The 21,804-nt window shown below is 43.1% G+C and overlaps 1 protein-coding gene and 1 pseudogene across 3 annotated transcripts in view; one reads left to right on the top strand and one right to left on the bottom strand.

Annotated features, from left to right (window-relative positions):
* Positions 1-7,684, bottom strand: part of LOC311145238 (intersectin-2-like) — a 43,580-nt gene extending 35,896 nt beyond the window's left edge. For both annotated transcript variants that reach the window (XM_084181471.1, XM_084181472.1), the window contains exon 1: positions 7,505-7,684. The gene's annotated coding sequence lies outside the window, so the exon portion shown is untranslated. The remainder of the gene's footprint in view (positions 1-7,504) is intronic.
* Positions 7,685-8,705: 1,021 nt separating this feature from the next.
* Positions 8,706-21,080, top strand: LOC311145728 (intron Large complex component GCFC2-like; annotated as a pseudogene). The gene is made up of 18 exons (XR_014615601.1): positions 8,706-8,991; positions 13,828-13,923; positions 14,118-14,306; positions 14,536-14,775; positions 15,661-15,764; positions 15,899-16,015; positions 16,164-16,347; positions 17,867-17,990; positions 18,159-18,222; positions 18,337-18,422; positions 18,654-18,853; positions 19,073-19,217; positions 19,338-19,459; positions 19,769-19,845; positions 19,984-20,050; positions 20,320-20,467; positions 20,648-20,781; positions 20,894-21,080. The product of XR_014615601.1 is annotated as an intron Large complex component GCFC2-like (transcript).
* Positions 21,081-21,804: the final 724 nt, after the last annotated feature.

Raw genomic sequence — 21,804 nt, 5'->3', positions numbered from 1 at the left:
AGTTATACTTAAATCCGAACTGGTTCTCTAGCAAATTAGTAAGATTGTCTCACCCCATGTTAGAGAATAGCCTTTTTCCCTTTATTCAGATTACAACCTCACACTTTCAGTTATTTGAAAAGGAAATAATCTCCCAAATATCACTATTTCTAAAATAAGCCATAGAAAGTTGGTTGCAATTTCAATTTAAGCCTCCAGAAACGACAGAACAAATAATGCAACAAATACTGTGGTTAAACTCAAATATACTAATTGATTTAAAAAACATTCGTTTTTGAAAAAATGTTTTTAAAAAGATATATATATACAGTCATGGCCAAAATTGTTGGCACCCCTGAAATCTTTCCAGAAAATGAAGTATTTCTCACAGAAAAGTATTGAAATTACACATGTTTTGCTATGCACATGTTTATTTCCTTTGTGTGTATTGGAATAACACAAAAAAAAACAGGAAAAAAGCAAATTTGACATAATTTCACACAAAACTAAAAAAATGGGCCGGACAAAGTTATTGGCACCCTTTCAAAATTGTGGATAAATAAGTTTGTTCCAAGCATGTGATGCTCCTTTAAACTCACCTGGGGCAAGTAACAGGTGTGGGCAATCTAAAAATCACACCTGAAAGCAGATAAAAAGGAGAGAAGTTGACTCAGTCTTTGCATTGTGTTTCTGTGTGTGCCACACTAAGCATGGAGAACAGAAAGAGGAAAAGAGAACTGTCTGAGGACTTGAGAACCAAAATTGTGGAAAAATATCAACAATCTCAAGGTTACAAGTCCATCTCCAGAGATCTAGATGTTCCTTTGTCCACAGTGCGCAACATGATCAAGAAGTTTGCAACCCATGGCACTGTAGCTAATCTCCCTGGACGTGGACGGAAGAGAAAAATTGATGAAAGGTTGCAACGCAGGATAGTCCGGATGGTGGATAAGCAGCCCCAAACAAGTTCCAAAGAAATTCAAGCTGTCCTGCAGGCTCAGGGTGCATCAGTGTCAGCGCGAACTATACGTCGAAATTTGAATGAAATGAAACGCTATGGCAGGAGACCCAGGAGGACCCCACTGCTGACACAGAGACATAAAAAAGCAAGACTACAGTTTGCCAAAATGTACATGAGTAAGCCAAATTCCTTCTGGGAGAACGTCTTATGGACAGATGAGACCAAGATAGAGCTTTTTGGTAAAGCACATCGTTCTACTGTTTACCGAAAATGTAATGAAGCCTTCAAAGAAAAGAACACAGTACCTACAGTCAAATATGGTGGAGGTTCAAAGATGTTTTGGGGTTGTTTTGCTGCCTCTGGCACTGGGTGCCTTGACTGTGTGCAAGGCATCATGAAATCTGAGGATTACCAAAAGATTTTGGGTCGCAATGTAGGGCCCAGTGTCAGAAAGCTGGGTTTGCGTCCGAGATCATGGGTCTTCCAGCAGGACAATGACCCCAAACATACTTCAAAAAGCACCCAGAAATGGATGGCAACAAAGCGCTGGAGAGTTCTGAAGTGGCCAGCAATGAGTCCAGATCTTAATCCCATTGAACACCTGTGGAGAGATCTTAAAATTGCTGTTGGGAAAAGGCACCCATCCAATATGAGAGACCTGGAGCAGTTTGCAAAAGAAGAGTGGTCCAAAATTCCGGGTGAGAGGTGTAAGAAGCTTATTGATGGTTATAGGAAGCGACTGATTTCAGTTATTTTTTCCAAAGGGTGTGCAACTAAATATTAAGTTAAGGGTGCCAATCATTTTGTCCGGCCCATTTTTTTAGTTTTGTGTGAAATTATGTCAAATTTGCTTTTTTCCTGTTTTTTTTTGTGTTATTCCAATACACACAAAGGAAATAAACATGTGCATAGCAAAACATGTGTAATTTCAATACTTTTCTGTGAGAAATACTTCATTTTCTGGAAAAATTTCAGGGGTGCCAACAATTTTGGCCATGACTGTATATACAGTGGGGAGAACAAGTATTTGATACACTGCCGATTTTGCAGGTTTTCCTACTTACAAAGCATGTAGAGGTCTGTATTTTTTTATCATAGGTACACTTCAACTGTGAGAGACGGAATCTAAAACAAAAATCCAGAAAATCACATTGTATGATTTTTAAGTAATTCATTTGCATTTTATTGCATGACATAAGTATTTGATCACCTACCAACTAGTAAGAATTCTGGCTCTCACAGACCTGTTAGTTTTTCTTTAAGATGCCCTCATGTTCTCCACTCATTACCTGTATTAACTGCACATGTTTGAACTCGTTACCTGTATAAAAGACACCTGTCCACACACTCAATCAAACAGACTCCAACCTCTCCATAATGGCCAAGACCAGAGAGCTGTGTAAGGACATCAGGGATAAAATTGTAGACCCGCACAAGGCTGGGATGGGCTACAGGACAATAGACAAGCAGCTTGGTGAGAAGGCAACAACTGTTGGCGCAATTATTAGAAAATGGAAGAAGTTCAAGATGACGGTCAATCATCCTCGGTCTGGGGCTCCATGCAAGATCTCACCTCGTGGGGCATCAATGATCATGAGGAAGGTGAGGGATCAGCCCAGAACTACACGGCAGGACCTGTTCAATGACCTGAAGAGAGCTGGGACCACGGTCTCAAAGAAAACCATTAGTAACACACTACGCCGTCATGGATTAAAATCCTGCAGCGTACGCAAGGTCCCCCTGCTCAAGCCAGCGCATGTCCAGACCCGTCTGAAGTTTGCCAATGACCATCTGGATGATCCAGAGGAGGAATGGGAGAAGGTCATGTGGTCTGATGGGACAAAAATATAGCTTTTTGGTCTAAACTCCACTCGTCGTGTTTGGAGGAAGAAGAAGGATGAGTACAACCCCAAGAACACCATCCCAACCGTGAAGCATGGAGGTGGAAACATCATTCTTTGGGGATGCTTTTCTGCAAAGGGGACAGGACGACTGCACCGTATTGAGGGGAGGATGGATGGGGCCATGTATCACGAGATCTTGGCCAACAACCTCCTTCCCTCAGTAAGAGCATTGAAGATGGGTCGTGGCTGGGTCTTCCAGCATGACAACGACCCGAAACACACAGTAAGGGCAACTAAGGAGTGGCTCCGTAAGAAGCATCTCAAGGTCCTGGAGTGGCCTAGTCAGTCTCCAGACCTGAACCCAATAGAAAACATTTGGAGGGAGCTGAAAGTCCGTATTGCCCAGCGACAGCCCCGAAACCTGAAGGATCTGGAGAAGGTCTGTATGGAGGAGTGGGCCAAAATCCCTGCTGCAGTGTGTGCAAACGTGGTCAAGACCTACAGGAAACTTATGATCTCTGTAATTGCAAACAAAGGTTTCTGTACCAAATATTAAGTTCTGCTTTTCTGATGTATCAAATACTTATGTCATGCAATAAAATGCAAATTAATTACTTTAAAATCATACAATGTGATTTTCTGGATTTTTGTTTTAGATTCCGTCTCTCACAGTTGAAGTGTACCTATGATAAAAATTGCAGACCTCTACATGCTTTGTAAGTAGGAAAACCTGCAAAATCAGAAGTGTATCAAATACTTGTTCTCCCCACTGTATATATCACATGCAGCTAACAAAAACATATGGAAATGTCTGCTCTACCCAAAATTACAACCAAATAATTGCAGCATTACCAAAATAATGGAAGAGGAAAGTGAAAGGGGGAAAAGTAAGGAACTTGTCTGTCGGCCTTGCATTAAAGACCATAATTGGTTAAAGAAAATTGTGATAAATAAAAAAGTATACCAGTTTCATTTAAGGACCAAAGGATTGACAGCCGTCCCATATAGATTGCAAAATAGTTGGGAAGAGATTATTGACATACCGATTCCATGGCAAACTGATACGCAAAACGACGCCGGATTCAAAACTTATAATTTTTCTAGAAAAAATTATTATACTAAATTCTTGCTACCAATAGAATGTTATTTATATGGGGGAAACAATCTTCCCAGCTCTGCAGATTTTTCTGCGAAGAAACATTAGATCATTTGTTTTGGTACTGTCCATTTGTAGCTTGTTTTTGGTCACAGGTCCAGGAATTTACATTTTAGTCATTTAGCAGACGCTCTTATCCAGAGCAACTTACAGTTAGTGAGTGCAATATTTACCTGGAGATTACAATATTTACCTGGAGCTAACCCTGCAGATAGCACTACTGGGTGATATGAAAAGTCACAGTCAATCGATAAATAATATAATAATACTTTTAGCAAAAAAAAATATTTTCAATCTGTAGAAACAATGAGAATACAAGGGTTCAGAACTTTTGTGAAACATTACAGTACAGTTGAAAAATATATGGCAAATAGAAATCTAATATGGTGTTAAGAGATAGATGGGAGGGGTTGAATGGAGTTGAAGGTTGGGACAAATAACAACTAATAACAAGATAACTAATGTAAAACATACTGTGTCCATAATAAGTATATAGGTTATAGGTTGAGACATTTTGTGAAAGAGCACAGTTTGAAAGATATGGCATATAGAAGCAAATCGGATGGACATCATGAAAATGATTGGAGAGGTTGAGGGTAGAGGAGGTTCAGGAGTAAAAACAAACAAAATAGAACTTTTGTAAAAATTGACTGTGTCCATAAAATGACGTGGCCTAAAGCTGATTGATATACCATGGTGATATGAGTTTGAATGGTAATAGGGGCTTTGGAAAGAATCACTGCAACATGGCCTGTACTTGAATTTAATGGTTCACCACTTCAACCACTGTGCTCTTTCACCTGACAGACCATGGTGATGGAAGTTGACTGTCTCACTAGCTCTAATGAAGACGGACAGACAGACAAATTCACTTTCAACTCTCTAAGCCCTGCAGCGTCCATATTGCGACACCTCGGACTGGCTTAGATTAATGTTTACTTTTCTTTATTTCGAAGCATGCCGCTCCCTAGCTCTCCCTACATTGCGTCACCCTTGAGCCTTTGGGTGGATTCCATCCACATGCACTAACTCTACACAGGCCAGCGCAGTTGATCGTTATAGCATATTGATGTGGTCCCTGACATGTTGAACACCTCTCCAGGCATTGTAAAGATCTGACTATATGTTTGGACCTACATAGAATGTATCTGGAATGGACCCTCGCGCCCGGGTCTCCCCAGCGAGCCACAGAGACAAGATGGAGATCAAGTCCTCGGTTCAGAGAGAGAAGATCTAGAGAAGATTGGCTCAATTGAACTCTTCTAAACTGAATTGACTGTCTGGATTAAGGCTAATCTGGATTAACAGATGTGGAGCTACTAAAAACTTTCCCTGATCATAGCCAAGATCACAGCTGGAGATCGGCTTGCTAGTAGGGATGGGCATGAGTACTCGAAACGGACATCAAAAGCTCGATCTTTAACCAGAGACCCAATTTTTTTCGGATACTGTAAAACTATTTGGTGGAATGTGCTTTGTTGCTGCCTGAATGGGAAAGTGACATTTTTAGCAGAACAGTGGTTTCTGTGAGCTACTGTGCTGTGTGTTAAAAGGCAGATGGATTTGACTGCGATATCTGTGTAAAAGGTAGGCTAGCGGCCACGACACTGAGGGTCACTTCCATCACCAATGATGACTGAAACAGTGCTTTTCACCAGGCAACCATCCAATATACCACCAATGTGTAGGCTAGCCCATTTCCTTGACCAGAGTGGAACTCTGGTCTAGCTGTATAACATTCACCCACCTTGTGAGTTATTTGCTAGCCCGTGACTGTGCCTGTTTGGCGACACTTTTCCCACGACCAAAGGTAAATCCGTAATCGGTAGACGGTTCTGATTGAAAACTCATTGTTTGCGTCGCCAAGCAGTGTTCAAAAAAGTATTAAATCCAGTTGTTAGATGCTACCACCCCCTTCCAAATGAAAACCAAACATGGACTCCATGCTGTCTCGCTTAGCGCGCACACCTGTCAGTGTTTCACACCGGTTTGTCTAACTAAATCAGCCTTGCAATACTGGCATCATGGTGCCGCACAAGAAGTAGAACGACGCGTGTACGTGCAACATTGACATCCATGTTTGGTTTTGATTTGGAGGAGGGTGGTAGCATCTAACGATTGGATTTAATTACTTCCTGGGCACTGCTCGACGATGTAAAAAACACATTCCTTATCAGCCCCGTCCACGAACTACGGATATACTCTCAGACTTGGGAAAAGCATTGCCAAACAGGCACAGGTACAGGTCAGCAAATATATTGCATGCCTCTCCAATGGTAGACAGAATGTTACTGTTAAAATAACTGTACTTACTGTTATTATATGTATACATTATGGCGAGCACTGTAGGCCTAGTACCCACCTGGATTGATGCATGCCACAGCAGCCATTTTGTGCCGGAGCACACGTCCCACATCGATTGTGACAGTGGAGAGAGAGATGACAATGGGGCGACCACCACTGTAATCAGCACTTTACACAAGGCTCCTTGGACCACAGCCAACCAGCCCCTGTGCCCTGACACAGCTCTGTTTATCCCTGTCCCTCACTCGCTCTGTTGTTGATCCCTATTCGATGGCCCTAAAGTTATGGAAAGTAGTTTGTCTGCAGTCTGTTTGACAGTGTTAAATAATCAACCTTCATCATCTGTATACTGACATCAGGTGAGTCTGGACCATTCAGCACTACCCACATTTTACATTTACATTTACATTTTAGCAGACGCTCTTATCCAGAGTTACTTACATACATTATTTTAATTTTTTTCATACTGGCCCCCGTGGGAAATGAATACAGGCAGGACAGTACAGGCTAACAAATATAATACCACGTCCACTATTAATGACAGCAGACTGCCTGGGGGATGGGATTTTATGTAAGTGTATCACAACACCAAGGTTTGCTGCCAGAAAACAAAAACTATGTATAGGCATAGCCTGTTTGGTATGACCTGGTATAATAATGATTGACATTGCTGTGGAGTCCCTTAGTTCAAGTGGAGGCTAGTTTAATTCATTAATATGAGTAGCAATAGAATCAGAGCCACTTCGCAGAGTGCTAACGTTTCATTGTACAGTACTCTTGCTATCTCATGTAAAGTTCAAACAGTACTGGTGCGTTCCCTTCACTTGTCTAAAGAAAGAGACAAGTTTGTAACCTGTTCAACAAGTTTGGTTTGAGGAATCTGAGGGAGCTTTGTGCATGAAATACGGTTTTAAACACAAGACAAAATATTGGCTCTAGGGAAGCCATGTCCAATTTTTCCTTTAACAACAGTAGCTAGCTACGTTAACTAACGTAAGGTAGTTTTCCTTATACCAACTTCAAACAAGTTCGTGTGAGGGCACACTTCCAATGGTTGATAAAAGTGACATATTTCAGTGTATCAAAATTCCTAAGCATAATAACATGATTAGTTAAGTAGTTAGCTACATTCAATCAATATTTTATTTTACGCCTAGCAGTAGCTCAATGTTCTAGCAATATCATCCAAACAAAAATAACATGGACTCTCTGGGAAAGCAGAGCAAGGCTGTTTCGGGTGGCTAACGTTACGTCGCTTACCTCTCACCATCATGGGGCAAAAAAACATCTACTTTCTCCTCTTTTCTGTCCCCAGTGAATGTCTCCCTGGCGTTATGCAGTCGTCTCGTATTGGCAAAATTATGTAATTCCGAGAAGAATGTCTAGTTTAGTAAACTGGACCTGTTGCTGACAGCTGGGTCACACGAACAACATGGCTGACAGGCGGGTGAGGGTGGACTGTGCGCGAGAACGCCTACGTTTGACTAGGAGGTGGAGAGAGAGAGCGCCGGGGGCGCGCGCATGGAGTTGCCCTAAACGCTGATCTAAGGTCAGTTTCAGCGGTCAGTTATTGTGCGGTAGGGGCGAGGAGAGGGACGGAAGTAAAACTGTTACATAGACATCATGCAAAACTACAAATCCCTGCAAGCTCCTGCACGTCATCTCTAGCTGACACCTTTGCTAACAGGTATTGTGTCAATTTAAAACTTCCACATGACAGTTCACAGAATTGTCAATTTAAAGAAATGTAGCCACTTTATTAATTTCTACATTTAGTTAACATTAGATAGTTAATCCAGAGATTCTTACTTTTGCCTTGATTCAGCAGTCTCTTCCAGATCATCATGGCATGTGCAGTTCTTTATGACAGCCACATTAGCAGCTAATTAGCATTTCATTTCTGAGGGGGGAATAAATTGATAAAAGTCACCTTGTCCAAGAGAGATTTACACAGTTATCAAAACATCACGCCAGGGTAAGCCTACACGAAACACAGCCCTTATTTTAACTTTTTCTAAAATCCCCTATGGGAAAAATGAATGGTGGAAAAACTCTTGGAACCATTTCCCTGATTGACCGCTAGGTTTTATGGGTATTATGACTCCTACTGTGGTACTCTATTCCTCTTGTTGGATCAGCTAAAAAGGAGGACTAGGAAACAATGCTAAGAAAACTATCTTATTTAGTATCAGTGTTTTTCCAGACTTCCATTGTGTTTTTTCATTAAGCTATCATCATGTCAAAGATTGGTAAAATAATCGTATTGAAACTTCATTAAAACCCAATCATTGGAACGCACCCCAACCAAGCACTAAGCACGACCCCGAGTCCTCGACACTGACTAACTACAAGAGCCGGAATGCATTGCGAGAGGATTGCAACAGATGTACTTGATTTGCTCCCTATTTACGACTTACCGTATTGTGCTTTATTTACATGGCGATCCCCTTGTCCTGAAAATATGTTCAACAAGAAACCACGAAGAAACTTTAGGTAAAGGAAAGGAGAATCGAGCGATGAAGATGAACAGAAGAACGGAGAGGGTGATGACATAAGTAAAACACAAGTTACCGCTGATAGCATAAAGCCCTCCAAGTTGCCGCAGAACAAGTCGGACTCGAGTGGTGCTGAAGACGTAGTGGAAGATAGTGGACCGTTCGCTGTTACTAGACCGCATCACAGCAAAGAGAACAAGGATGGACGAAAGAATAAAGAAAACGTGCTCAGCTTCTCTGACGACAAAGAAGGTATGCTTTTACTTTTTTTTTTTTTTTTAATAAATGTAAGCACCATAGACTGTCACCCAGTACCTGGGCTCCTCAAGCCAAGGTACTGGTTCACATAGACTGTAAAAAGAAGGTAAGTACAGGCCCCAGACATTTCAAATGTCACTAACTTTACTGTACGGTGGGCGGTGCATCTACATTCTTATATGGCTTCCCTCCTTGTGCCTTCTTACTTTGTATTGATCTGAAAACACAGGACAGATGGCAGCATTATGTAAAATATCTACCAGGATATATATGTATAATATCTTCCAGGATTTTATTTTCAGCTATCCAGTTCCATAGCGCAGGTGGAGGAAAGGAGAGGAACAAGGAGAGGGGTGAATCAATTGTATTTCCTTGATTCCTCACATCGTCTGTCTTTGCCTCCTCAAAACACATTGGAAGAGAAGATCAGAGGGACCTCAGATCTTCTGCTCCTAATGTTTTGACACGGAGACGAGGAGGGAGGATATGAGGAATCAAGAGAATACATTTGAGATTCACCCCTCTCCTTAGCCATACGGTGCATTCGGAAAGTATTCAGACACCTTGACTTTTTCCACATTTTGTTACGTCACAGCCTTATTCTAAAATTGATTCAATGGTTTTTTTCTCTCCACAATCTACACACAATACCCCATAATGACAAAGCAAAAACAGGTTTACAATATCTTGCAAATTTATAAATAAAAAATGGAAATATCACATTTTACATAAGTATTCAGACCCTGTACTCAGTACTTTGTTGAAGCACCTTTGGCAGCGATTACAGCCTCGAGTCTTCTTGGGTATGATGCTTCTAGCTCGGCACAGCTGTATTTGGGGAGTTTCTCCCATTCTTCTCTGCAGATCCTCTCAAGCTCTGTCAGGTTGGATGGGGAGCATCGCTGCACAGCTATTTTCAGGTCTCTCCAGAGATGTTGGATCGGGTTCAAGTCCGGGCTCTGGCTGGGCCACTCAAGCACATTCAGAGACTTGTCCCGAAGCCACTCCTGCATTGTCTTGGCTGTGTGCTTAGGGTCGTTGTCCTGTTGGAAGGTGAACCTTCGCCCCAGTCTGAGGTCCTGAGCGCTCTGGAGCAGGTTTTCATCAAGGATCTCTCTGTACTTTGCTCTGTTCATCTTTCCCTCGATCCGGACTAGTCTCCCAGTCCTTGCCGCTGAAAAACATCCCCACAGCATGATGCTGCCACCACCACCATTCTTCACCGTACTGTAGGCATGGTGCCAGGTTTCCTCCAGATGTGACGCTTGGCTTCCAGGCCAAAGAGTTCAATCTTGGTTTCATCAGACCAGAGAATCTTGTTTCTCATGGTCTGAGAGTCTTTAGGTGACTTTGGCAAACTCCAAGCGGGCTGTCATGTGCCTTTTACTGAGGAGTGGCTTCCGTCTGGCCACTACCATAAAGGCCTGATTGGTGGAGTGCTGCAGAGATGGTTGTCCTTCTGGAAGATTCTCCAATCTCCACAGAGGAACTCTGGAGCTCTGTCAGAGTGACCATCAGGTTCTTGGTCACCTCCCTGACCAAGGCCCTTCTCCCCTGTTTGCTCAGTTTTGCTGGGCGGCCAGCTCTAGGAAGAGTCTTGGTGGTTCCAAACTTCTTCCATGTAAGAATGATGGAGGCCACTGTATTCTTGGTACCCTTCCCCAGATCTGTGCCTCGACACAATCCTGTTTCAGAGCTCTATGGACAATTCCTTTGACCTCATGGGTTGGTTTTTGCTTTGACATGCACTGTCAACTGAGGGACCATATATAGACAGGTGTGTGCCTTTCCAAATCATGTCCAATCAATTGAATGTACCACAGGTGGACTCCAATCAAGTTGTAAAAACATCTCAAGGATGATCAATGGAAACAGCATGCACCTGAGCTAAATTGCAAGTCTCATAGCAAAGGGTCTGAATACTTATGTAAATAAGGTTTTTTTTTTTTTTTTTTTTTATAAATGTGCAAACATTTCTAAACCAGTTTTTTTCACTTTGTCATTATGGGGTATTGTGTGTAGATTGATGAGGGGAAATAAATATTTAATCAATTTTAGAATAAGGCTATAACGTAACAAAGTGGAAAAAGTGAAGGGGTCTGAATACTTTCCAAATGCACTATACATACCAAGGAAGGTCTTACAGGTGTCAAGATTGGAAAACAAACCCACATTATATCTCTAAATGCAGATAACATTTTACTATTGATTTCTAACCCAGAAACCTCTATTCCCATTCTTATTGACTTAATTAAGAGATGTAGCTATTTTTCTGGCCACATAATACATTTTAATAAATCAGAAGCTATGCCTCTACGGAGCTTGAGTGACAACAACAATTTGAATGACTTCCCGTTCAATTGGACAAAAAATGGTTTTGTTTATCTTGGTTTAAACATTTTGAAGGAACTTTACAACCTGTTTAACGGCTACTTTGCACCTGTTCTTATTAGGGCAGTTAAGGAAGACCTAGATAGGTGGATGGACATGCCATTTATCATGGTTGGGTAGAGTTAATATGATTTAAAAATTGTTTTCCCCAGACTATCCTCTCCATTATATATAACGAAAAATACTTTAAATTAACTCAAATACCTATAAATCCAATGTAAAAATAAAAACCCTTGAATGAGTAGGTGTGTCCAAACTTTTGACTGGTCGTGTAGATTAAAATGAAAGCAGAATTCTCTGATACCTGTTGTAAGTGTAAGGAAAAAGGCACTCATGGCCATCTGTTTTGGACTTTAACCAGTACAAATAGCCATGGGTCCATTCTTATAGGATATATGAACATGCCCTCCATCTCCATTTTGACATTTTCCCGCAAAACAGCAGTCTCAACGTCAACAGTGAAGAGGCGACTCCGGGATGCTGACTTTCTAGGCAGAGTTGCAAAGAAAAAGCCATATCTCAGACTGGCCAATAAAAAGAAAAGATTAAGATGGGCAGTCTAAGATATGGCTTTTTCTTTGCAACTCTGCCTAGAAGGTGAGCATCCCGGAGTCGCGTCTGACACTGGTGTTTTGCGGGTACTATTTAATGAAGCTGCCAGGTGAGGACCTGTGAAGCGCCTGTTTCTCAAACTAGACACTCTAATGTATTTGTCCTCTTGCTCAGTTGTGCACTGGGGCCTCCCACTCCTCTTTCTATTCTGGTTAGAGCCAGTTTGCGCTGTTCTGTGAAGGGAGTAGTACACAGCTTTGTACGAGATCTTCAGTTTCTTGGCAATTTCTCGCATGGAATAGCCTTCATTTCTCAGAACAAGAATAGACTGACGAGTTTCAGAAGAAAGTTATTTGTTTCTGGCCATTTTGAGCCTGCAATCGAACCCACAATTGCTGATGCTCCAGATACTCAACTAGTCTCAAGAAGGCCAGTTTTATTGCTTCTTTAATCAGCACAACCATTTTCAGCTGTGCTAACATAATTGCAAAAGGGTTTTCTAATTATCAATTAGTCTTTTTTTTTAATGATAAACTTGGATTAGCAAACACAACGTGCCATTGGAACACAGGACTGATGGTTGCTGAAAATGGGCCTCTGTACCCCTACAGAGACCCATGGGGCGGCGCACAATTGGCCCAGCGTCGTCCAGGGTAGGGGAGGGAATGGCCGGCAGGGATGTAGCTCAGTTGGTAGAGCATGGCGTTTGCAGCGCCAGGGTTGTGGGTTCGATTCCCACGGGGGGCCAGAATGGGGGGAAAAAATAAATAAAAAAATCTATAAAAAATTATGTATGTACTCACTAACTGTAAGTCGCTCTGGATAAGTGTCTGCTAAATGACAAAAATGTAAATGTAAAAATCAGCCGTTTCCAGCTACAATAGCCATTTACAACATTAACAATGTCTACACTGTATTTCTGATCAATACTATGTTATTTTAATGGCCTTTAAAAAAATAAAAAATAAATTACAAGGACATTTCTAAGTGACCCGAAACTTTTGATCGGTAGTGTATGTACAATTTGTTTATGACGTTGACCTGAAACAAGAAATTATATAATAAAGAATATATGTGTATCTAAAAATAGAAAATACAATTGAGATCGATTTTCCTATCTCGAGGTTAAATAAAAATATTACTATATTAAGTGCCAAATAAAGTAACCGCGTTGACTGTATCAGGGTTGATGATTTCATCTTAAGTCATCCATGAATCCCCTTGTGACACAGGGAATGGAAGCTTGTTGTGTGCAACAGGGAGGGGCAATTGAATTCAAGCTTTACAAAAAACTGGGTTGATGTGTTATGCTCAGTTTTCTACCACAAAACACCAGAAAATTGCCAAAAAGAGTAGAACCAGCTCACCTGCTTTTACACTGATTTGACCATTTACATGTTGAAGATGTTTCTCTGGAAAAAAATATTTGAAAAGGATTAATTTGCCCATATTAAAACGAGAGTTCAGTTCACGCAACAAGGTTGACCTTAAAATGAGGGACAGGTGTAAATAAATCACTAATCACATGAAATAAATAATAATCTTTAGAAATGACTTTGTCAAAGCAACAAACTAACTAGGGCTTTACAATGATGATGAAAACTTGGAGAAATGTTGGGGTTAAATGGGTTCAAATCAAGTCACAGAGGGTGCACGGAGGGACGTCAAAATACTGCATTTTGGCCTTTTAGCAAGTATTTTTATATAAAAAATCTGTTTTATTGAATTCTCCATGTGGTCTATGTTAAAGGGCACTTCATTTAATATAACAGGCTTTTCAAAATGCAATATTGGTGCACAATTTCTACTGACATTTCAAAGGGACGCAAAAGGCACTCTTTTCGTGGAACGACCCAACTCTTCTTTTCTTCCTCTTCCCATTTGAAGGATCTGGGATCAAACTGAAGAAATGGTCAGATAAAGCTGTGGTCTTCCAAGCCAGGAGGAAGGAGGCTTCCCCTGCAAAGACTTCCCGTCCTAATGGTAAGCACAACATTGGCATTTATTGTCAAATCGTCTACTACTACAACCACAAATAATCTTAGACGAGAGACACCATAGTCACAGACATAAAAACACAATTTCTTTATGATCACCTATCTATATTGTTGTAAAAACACACCACTGTTTAGGCTACATGATTGATCTCTCTAACCATGTCTCGGTGTTGACCCCAGCCAGGAGAGATGTGACTGTGGTTGCATCCCCGAAAGAGAGGACCGGTAGCGACGTGTCCGGGGAAGAACTGTCCCCAGAGAGCGACGGAGACGCCAAGTCAACCACATCCAGCTCTGCCTCCTCCATGTCATCCAGATTCTCAAAGTCTTCCAGATCCTCCAAGTCCTCCACTCAGAAACATAAACCAGGTCAGTCACGCAGATAGCTCGCTCTCCAAAGCAAAGGCTGCAATTAATTAAGTAAACAAAATCTAAGTGCAAGAATAATTCCATGCACAGTATTATCAAGAGTGAGTTTGTCACCAGTTTTTTGCATCCACACCTGTCTTTGCAAGATAGGATGGTCCACCTGTGGTCTACACAGAGACAGGCAGATGGACAGCGTTCTGAACGATGTCCCTTGTGTCGTTGTGTGTAGTGGTGATCCCGGACTCGAGGAGGATCCAGGCAGCTAGGAGGCAGCGTCAGAAGGCCAGAGCCCAGAAAGACTACATCTCCCTGGGCAGGGATGGGGAGAGCTCCCCCCGGAACCCAGACCACGAGGACCTGGAGGAACGCAGCAATGAAGGTGATGAGGATAAGCCAGATGACCATGAGAGAAGGATCAAGTTTGCCCCGCGGTCCAAAACCATCAGGGAGAGGATAGCAGAGAAGATGGGTACGAGAGGAGGGGACAGAATGGTCTATGGTTTTGTTCTCTCGGATGACAGTTGTAGCTTTTTTTTACTTCCTTTTTTCTAACCATTAGGCTAATGCATGGATAATAAACAGACAATCTTTAATCAAACCCCAGAATGATATATGCGTCGGTTATAGAAAGTGGCGTGAGAGTTGTAGCTGAACTAACACTGAGTATACCAAACATTAGGAACACCTTCCTAATATTGAGTTGCACCCCCCCCCCCCCCCCTTTTGCCCTCAGAACAGCCTCAATTCATCAGGGCATGGACTCTACATGGTGTCGAAAGCGTTCCACTGGGATGCTGGCCCATGTTGACTCCAATGCTTCCCACAGTTGTGTCAAGTTAGCTGGATGTCCTTTGGGTGGTGGACCATTGTTGATGCACACGGGAAACTGTTGAGCGTGAAAAACCCAGCAGCATTGCAGTTCTTGACACAAACCGGTGTGCCTGGCACCTACTACCATACCCCGTTCAAAGGCAGTTAAATATTTTGTCTTGCCTATTCACCCTCTGAATGGCACATACACAATCCATGTCTCAATTGTGTCAAACCTTAAAAATCCATCTTTAACATGTCTCCTCCCCTTCATCTACACTGATTTGAAGTGGATTTAACAAGTGACATCAATAAGTGATCATAGCTTTCACCTGGTCAGTCTATGTCATGGAAAGGGCAGGTGTTCAAAATGTTTTGTATACTCGGTGTATATCACAGCTACTTTGACTGAGTGCAAAACAACTGATTTCAGCACCATGTTTTTAGTCCTTGTTGTGTTGGTACAGGAGGTAGTGAGTGTCTTTCTCGCTGTATTTCTGTATATGGCTCTGTCGCTCACTCCCTGCTTGTGTTAATACTGGAGGGAGTGATGGTGATGATAGTGACTCTGACCAGGAAAGAGAGGCTAATAACCTGTGGGAGGAGCAACAGATTGGGAAGGGAGTCAAGTGACACCCTGGAGAACAGGTAAGATACTGACCCCTCTACTTTCTAAGTCACATACAAACACACATCACTCATCTCTCTCTCACGCCATCACCTCACCGCCTCTACCTCAATCACCTTACCACCTCTCTGTCTCTGTCTGTCTGTCCCTCCAGAGTCCATCAGGCAGTGGCAGCAGTGGCTCTGTGAGGATAAGCAGCAGCAGACGGAAACAGAGAGTCAACATCCCAGAGTCTCTGCCTCCACATGGTCAAGAAGAGGATCACTGGGAAGTGAGTTCATTCATTTATCCATTCATCTGTCTTTACATTGGCCTCTCAATACTATATACCTCATGTACTCTAGCTGCAAAATAGGATGTTTGTCTAGTAAATCATCCTCCCTCCATACCTCTCCCCCTCCTCTCCTCCCCCTCACCAGACTGTGTGATCTGAGGGAGGTCCACAGGGCTCATGAGGCAGACCTGAGGAGGATGGAGGTGGACATGGACAGCTCTAGAACCTCTCTGGAGAACCTGGAGAGTGGTTCCGCCGACCGCCAACTGCGGTTCTACCGCGCCACCAACGCCTACGTTCAGAACCTGGTGGAATGTCTGAGAGAGAAGGTCAGATAACAGAGGGCTTCTGGGTAACAGGAAGAGTCTGTTGGGATGCTCTGGTGTTTTATAAGTCTTTAAAATGACAAGAAGAAGGACCTTGAGATATAATGAGCGAAAATTGAGGAAAACTAAACTTCCGGAGGACCTATCATCCTTTCACTCCCTCTACCTTCTCTTCCTCTGTATCTGCTGCTAAAGCCACTTTCTATCACTCTAAATTTCAAGCTTCTGCCTCTTTTCCACCTTCTCCTCCCTCCTCAATCCTCCACCTCCTCCCTTTGTCAACCACTTTGAAAAGAAGGTTGACGACATCCGCTCCTCATTCAGTCAGCCTATTGAGTCCACTGGTCCCACTCAAACAGAACTACCCTACACCTTGACCTCTTTTTTTCTCTCTCCAGATGAAATCCTTTGACTAGTGAGGTCCGGCCGCCCGACAACCTGCTCGCTCGACCCCATCCCCTCCAGACCATCTCTGGAGACCTTCCCTCATCCCTGGCCACTGACTGCGTCCCCTATGTCTTCAAAATGGGCAGAGTTGCTCCCCTCCTCAAGAAAACAACACTCAACCCCTCTGACATCAAACTACAGACCGGTATCCCTTATTTCTTTCTTTTCTGACATCCACGTGGCAACACGCATCTCTGCGTGCCTGGCAGACAGCTTAGCTTGGATGTCGGCCCACCACCTCAAGCTCAACTTTGACAAGACAGAGCTGCTCTTCCTCCCGGGAAAGACCTGCTCCGAGACCGATCCATCACGGTTGACAACTCCACGGTGTCCCCCTCCCGGAGTGCAAATAACTTTGGAGTGACCTTGGACAACACCCTGTCGTTCTCTGCAAACATCAAAGCAGTGAATCGTTCATGCTCTACAACAATTCCATAGAGTATGACGCTACCTCACACGGGAAGCGGCGCAGGTCCTAGTCTAAGCACTTGTCATCTCCCATCTGGACTACTGCAATTCGCTGTTGGCTGGGCTCCCTGCTTGTGCCATCAAACCCCTGCAACTTATCCAGAACGCTGCAGCCCGCCTGGTGTTCAACCTTCCCAAGTTCTCCCATGTCAACCCGCTCCTCCGCACACTCCACTGACTTCCAGTCGAAGCTCTCGCATCCACTACAAGACCATGGTACTTGCCTACGGATCAGCAAGAGGAACTGCCCCTCCCTACCTTCAGGCTATGCTCAACCCGAGTACTCCTCTCTTTGTCCTCCCTCCCCCTCAGCCCAGTCAAAGCTATTCTCTGTATCTTAAAGAGTGTCTTAAATAATAATAATCCCCCCCCCCCCCCCCCCTTTTTGTGAACTAACACTCGCACTTGACTCTTTCCCCCCCTACTAGCACTGACTTTGCTGATAGCTACTTTGAGGAAAAATGTACTTACTCTGAGATAAATGGTTGTGTATGCTAAATGGCTAAAATGTAATAATGTAAACCTTGTGGTAATCAGACAATGTTATTGAGGTGTGGGGGGGTCACATTTTAAATGAAATAAACAAATATGGATTGATCATCCCTAGATTGTGGAGATCAATAGTGTGGAGGTGGACATGCACACTCTGCTGTCTGAACAGGCGGAGGCTCTGTTGTCAAGGAGACGAGAGGCCGTACAACAGGAGTCATCTCGCCTGCAGCAGCTCAGCTGTGAGTCATTCTTTGTGTGTCTGTGTGCATATACTCTGATTGTGTGGTCCCAGTCAGTGAAAAGGCGGAATGTGAACTTTCTACCATAGTTCACCTCCTCACACAGTTGATCTGTTTATTTTTTATTAGCTGTAGTTGGGTGCATTTATAGACTAATTCTCTCTCTAGATGCCACTGATCCACACTGTGAAGGAGATTCAGGGGAAAGCGTGAATGAAAAACAGAATAAAATGTGAGTGGGAATATTCCCTTTAGTACTTCCTGACACATCACATCGCTTTAGCTTTTAGATTAATTCCTCACTGCATCCTGATGTACTCTATGATATGATTGTCTCTCCATCCAGTGAGCCAGGTGAGAAAGACTATGGTAGCCTGCCGGCCGACAGCGAGCTTTCACCTAAGGAAGAGGCAGAACTGCAGAAGGGGAGAGGTGAGGATTGTAGCTGTCCTGGGCGAGGACAAATGTCCTCCACTTACCAAACGTGTTGGTGACACCTTGATTTCAGCCCAGTATTTTATTTCCAAATGGGTTTGTGTAAAGAAAAATACAGAATACTTTTTTTATCGAACAATTTGCCATTCTGTTCCTTACAGAGTTAGTTAGTGCTAGCTCTCTAAAGCACACAATTACAGACAGCGTTTTCCATCATGTCTAATCCAGCGGAGATCCTGAGCAGGTCCCAGGGTGTGTTCTGTGACGTGCAGGAGGACTTCTGGGAGGTGAAGAAGGTTCTGTCTCGCTTCGACGAGTGGAGAGGAGCCTTCTCCAAGTCCTACCACTCAGCCTACATCAGCCTCTGTCTGCCCAAACTACTCAACCCACTCATCAGACACCAGCTCTTAGGCTGGAACCCCCTACATGTATGGTATATATATATATACACACGCACACAAACCTAACGCAATGGTAAATCTTAGCACTGGCAGTAACGCTAATTGTATTAACCAAAATCAGTAATGAAAATTAGTACTGGAAGTCTGTGTTTTCAGGTTTATATCTGTTGACTGAGGGCTCATTTGAATTTCAAATGTGTGTAATTTGAGCGACTACCTCATTGTCATTTTCTCTCTGTGTATCAGGCTGCAGGGGAGGACTTTGAGGCTCTGCCGTGGTACTCTGCCGTGGAGACCGTCTGCCACGGACTGGGTTACCAGGAGGCAGAGCACACAGACCGGAAAACACTGCCTGCTATCATAGAGAAGACCCTGCTGCCCAAGATACAAGGTCAACACATAGACACACACACAACCTATTGATGTGTATATCACTCCCCTTTCAAAGTTGTCATGGGTGTCCCTGTGATTTTACTGAGGTGTGTCTCACTTTAATGTGTCCTCCTCCCAGGTTTTGTGGAGTTAGTGTGGGACCCTCTGTCCAGCCGTCAGTCGGTGTGTCTGTCTGAGCTGTGTCGCAGGCTGCAGGACGACTACTCTCTGTTTGAGGGAGAGCAGAGCAAACCAGTCAAGGTAACAGTTAAAACTGCTTCCACAGTGCAGAGCCCGCACTCTAGCAGTAATGCCCCCAGCCAGTCACATTTACTACTCCCCAAATGTAAAAAATATATACTACTAATAAAAAATTGCGTCCACAGACAATCCAACATTCGGACCATACTCTATTCATGGTTCTAGTCACAAAGATTGCCAACCAGAAAGTTGACTGGCTGTAGTCACAAAATGGGAGAACACCTTTTTGAAACCTAACTATTACCTGTGAGTGTGTCAGAATTTAAATAAGTCCTGTTCACTCTCTGTCCCTGTCCTGTCCCCTGCCAGGCTTTTGTAGAAGCAGAGAGTGGCAGATTGGGGAGTTCAGTGGATGATGACATCTTCATTCCTCACTACCCTAAGAAGTGAGTGAATTCACCAGTTATCTCAACACTTAGAGGATATGTGATTCTTTAAGTAGTTACTGGAATTCATGTGTTTATACCAAGCTTGTCATACCGTAGCTCACAGTACTTTACCATAACTGCCTGGTGCTTTGGCAGGTTTTTAGACGACAAGTCTTCTCCACAGAGGAGGTTCGGAGACCAGCAGTTCTGGACAGCTATGAAGGTACGTAACAACACTCAGTTTAAAGATGATTTTCAACGATGCGTTTTCTAAGAGAGGGGTATAGTGGACTGTAGTGAGTGACCATGTGGCTCAGTTAGCCCATTACCACTTCTACCAATAATCAAGTCCAGTCAAGAGATAGTGCTTTCGTCACAGCTCCTTGTGTGCTGGCATGTGCAGCTATCCCCTGCCTTTACTGCGTGGTCTCTCTAGCCATTTCTGTAACATCCAATGCATTGCTTTAGTGGTGTTTCTATCTTGTATATTAGCTCCTAGGTAACATGGGCCAGTGGGATGGTTTGATACCTGAACACGCTCTAAAGGAGCTGATGTTGGACAAACTCCTGAACCCGCTACCTTATGACGACGCTACTCAACGAGACCCAATCTCAGGACTCTGTCAATAAATGTAAAAAGGTGTGTAGGTGAATTGCATGTGTCTAATGTTAATGTATTGTCTATGGGGGTTTCAAGGTGTTTGCTAGGGGAATAATTGCTCTGCTGTCTTCAATATGGCTCAGTTTAGTGGTGTCATCTTCAAGTTTTTCTCAAATTAACTGAGATTTATCTCTCTCTCTCATCTTTCTCGCTGAGCAGGTTGCGGCGTGTTTTCCTCAGTCCTGGTTTAAAGACGTGAGCTCCTGTCCCTCTCAGCTGAAGTCCTTCAGTGATCACCTCCTCCAGGCTGCCCATTCAGTCTACAAACAGCAGCCTGACCACCCCAACACACGGTAGCACTGCCTACCTACCTCAAATATACTTTTACGATAGGTATAATCATGTGACAGGGTCAGGATAGTGTTTTGATGTTAATGTATGTAATGTGGTTTCTATTTCCTGTAGGGCCGTGGTGAGCGATGTGCTGACTGTTCTGGGAAGCATCAAGGCCTGGGACAAGGTGTCGACGATATCAGACAAATACCTGTCCTAGTGTGGCCTATTGTGTCAACCATACATCATGTCATATTTGTTGTAATTTTGTACATTACAAAACCTGTATTTTTTGAATAAATAAATATTATAATTCTAACAGATGTTTGGTCCAGTTCCCCTCCAAACTGTTTTTATTTTTGTTTCTGTCTTACCTCTTTAAGAAAAAGTTAGAGGGCTTGTAGCTTCATCCCCAGGGCTGAGTATGCTTCATTCTTCCTTCAAAAAATATGTATACCCTTAGTGTGTATATGAGGAGAAAACAACTTATTTTACAGTATGTAATGGCCGTGGAGTTTATTTATTGACGTGCAAAATGTATCACGGATGGCAGGCAGATGGCACAATTTTTCCTTTTAAGTCGTTTGTCTGCGTCCAACTGGAATCTATGCAGCCGGCTATACACTCATGTCCCTCAGCAACCGGCTCGTACATAAAACATCCTCCATTCAGGCTGCAAGGGCATCAATTTCCTTCTTAACTAGCTTTAATGGCGAGCCACTGGGGTCAGAAAACTGGAAAAACGCATACGGTCTTAATAAAACACAATTTTTCCTCCACCATGCTAGAGTGGCTAATGCTACTTCCCAATAATAATAATAATATGCCATTTAGCAGACGCTTTTATCCAAAGCGACTTACAGTCATGCGTGCATACATGTTTAATTTTTTTTTTGTATGGGTGGTCCCGGGGATCGAACCCACTATCTTGGCGTTACAAGCGCCGTGCTCTACCAGCTGAGCTACAGAGGACCACGATGTTGCACACTGCGTTCAAACGGGGAAACAACAGACTGCTGCAACCTGATTGGCTGAACATCAGG

Source organism: Coregonus lavaretus (genome assembly GCF_964263955.1).
Source record: "Coregonus lavaretus genome assembly, chromosome: 18".
NCBI lineage: Eukaryota > Metazoa > Chordata > Actinopteri > Salmoniformes > Salmonidae > Coregonus > Coregonus lavaretus.
The sequence above is the reverse complement of the archived record's forward strand: the minus strand, read 5'-3'. Positions and strand labels throughout refer to the sequence as shown.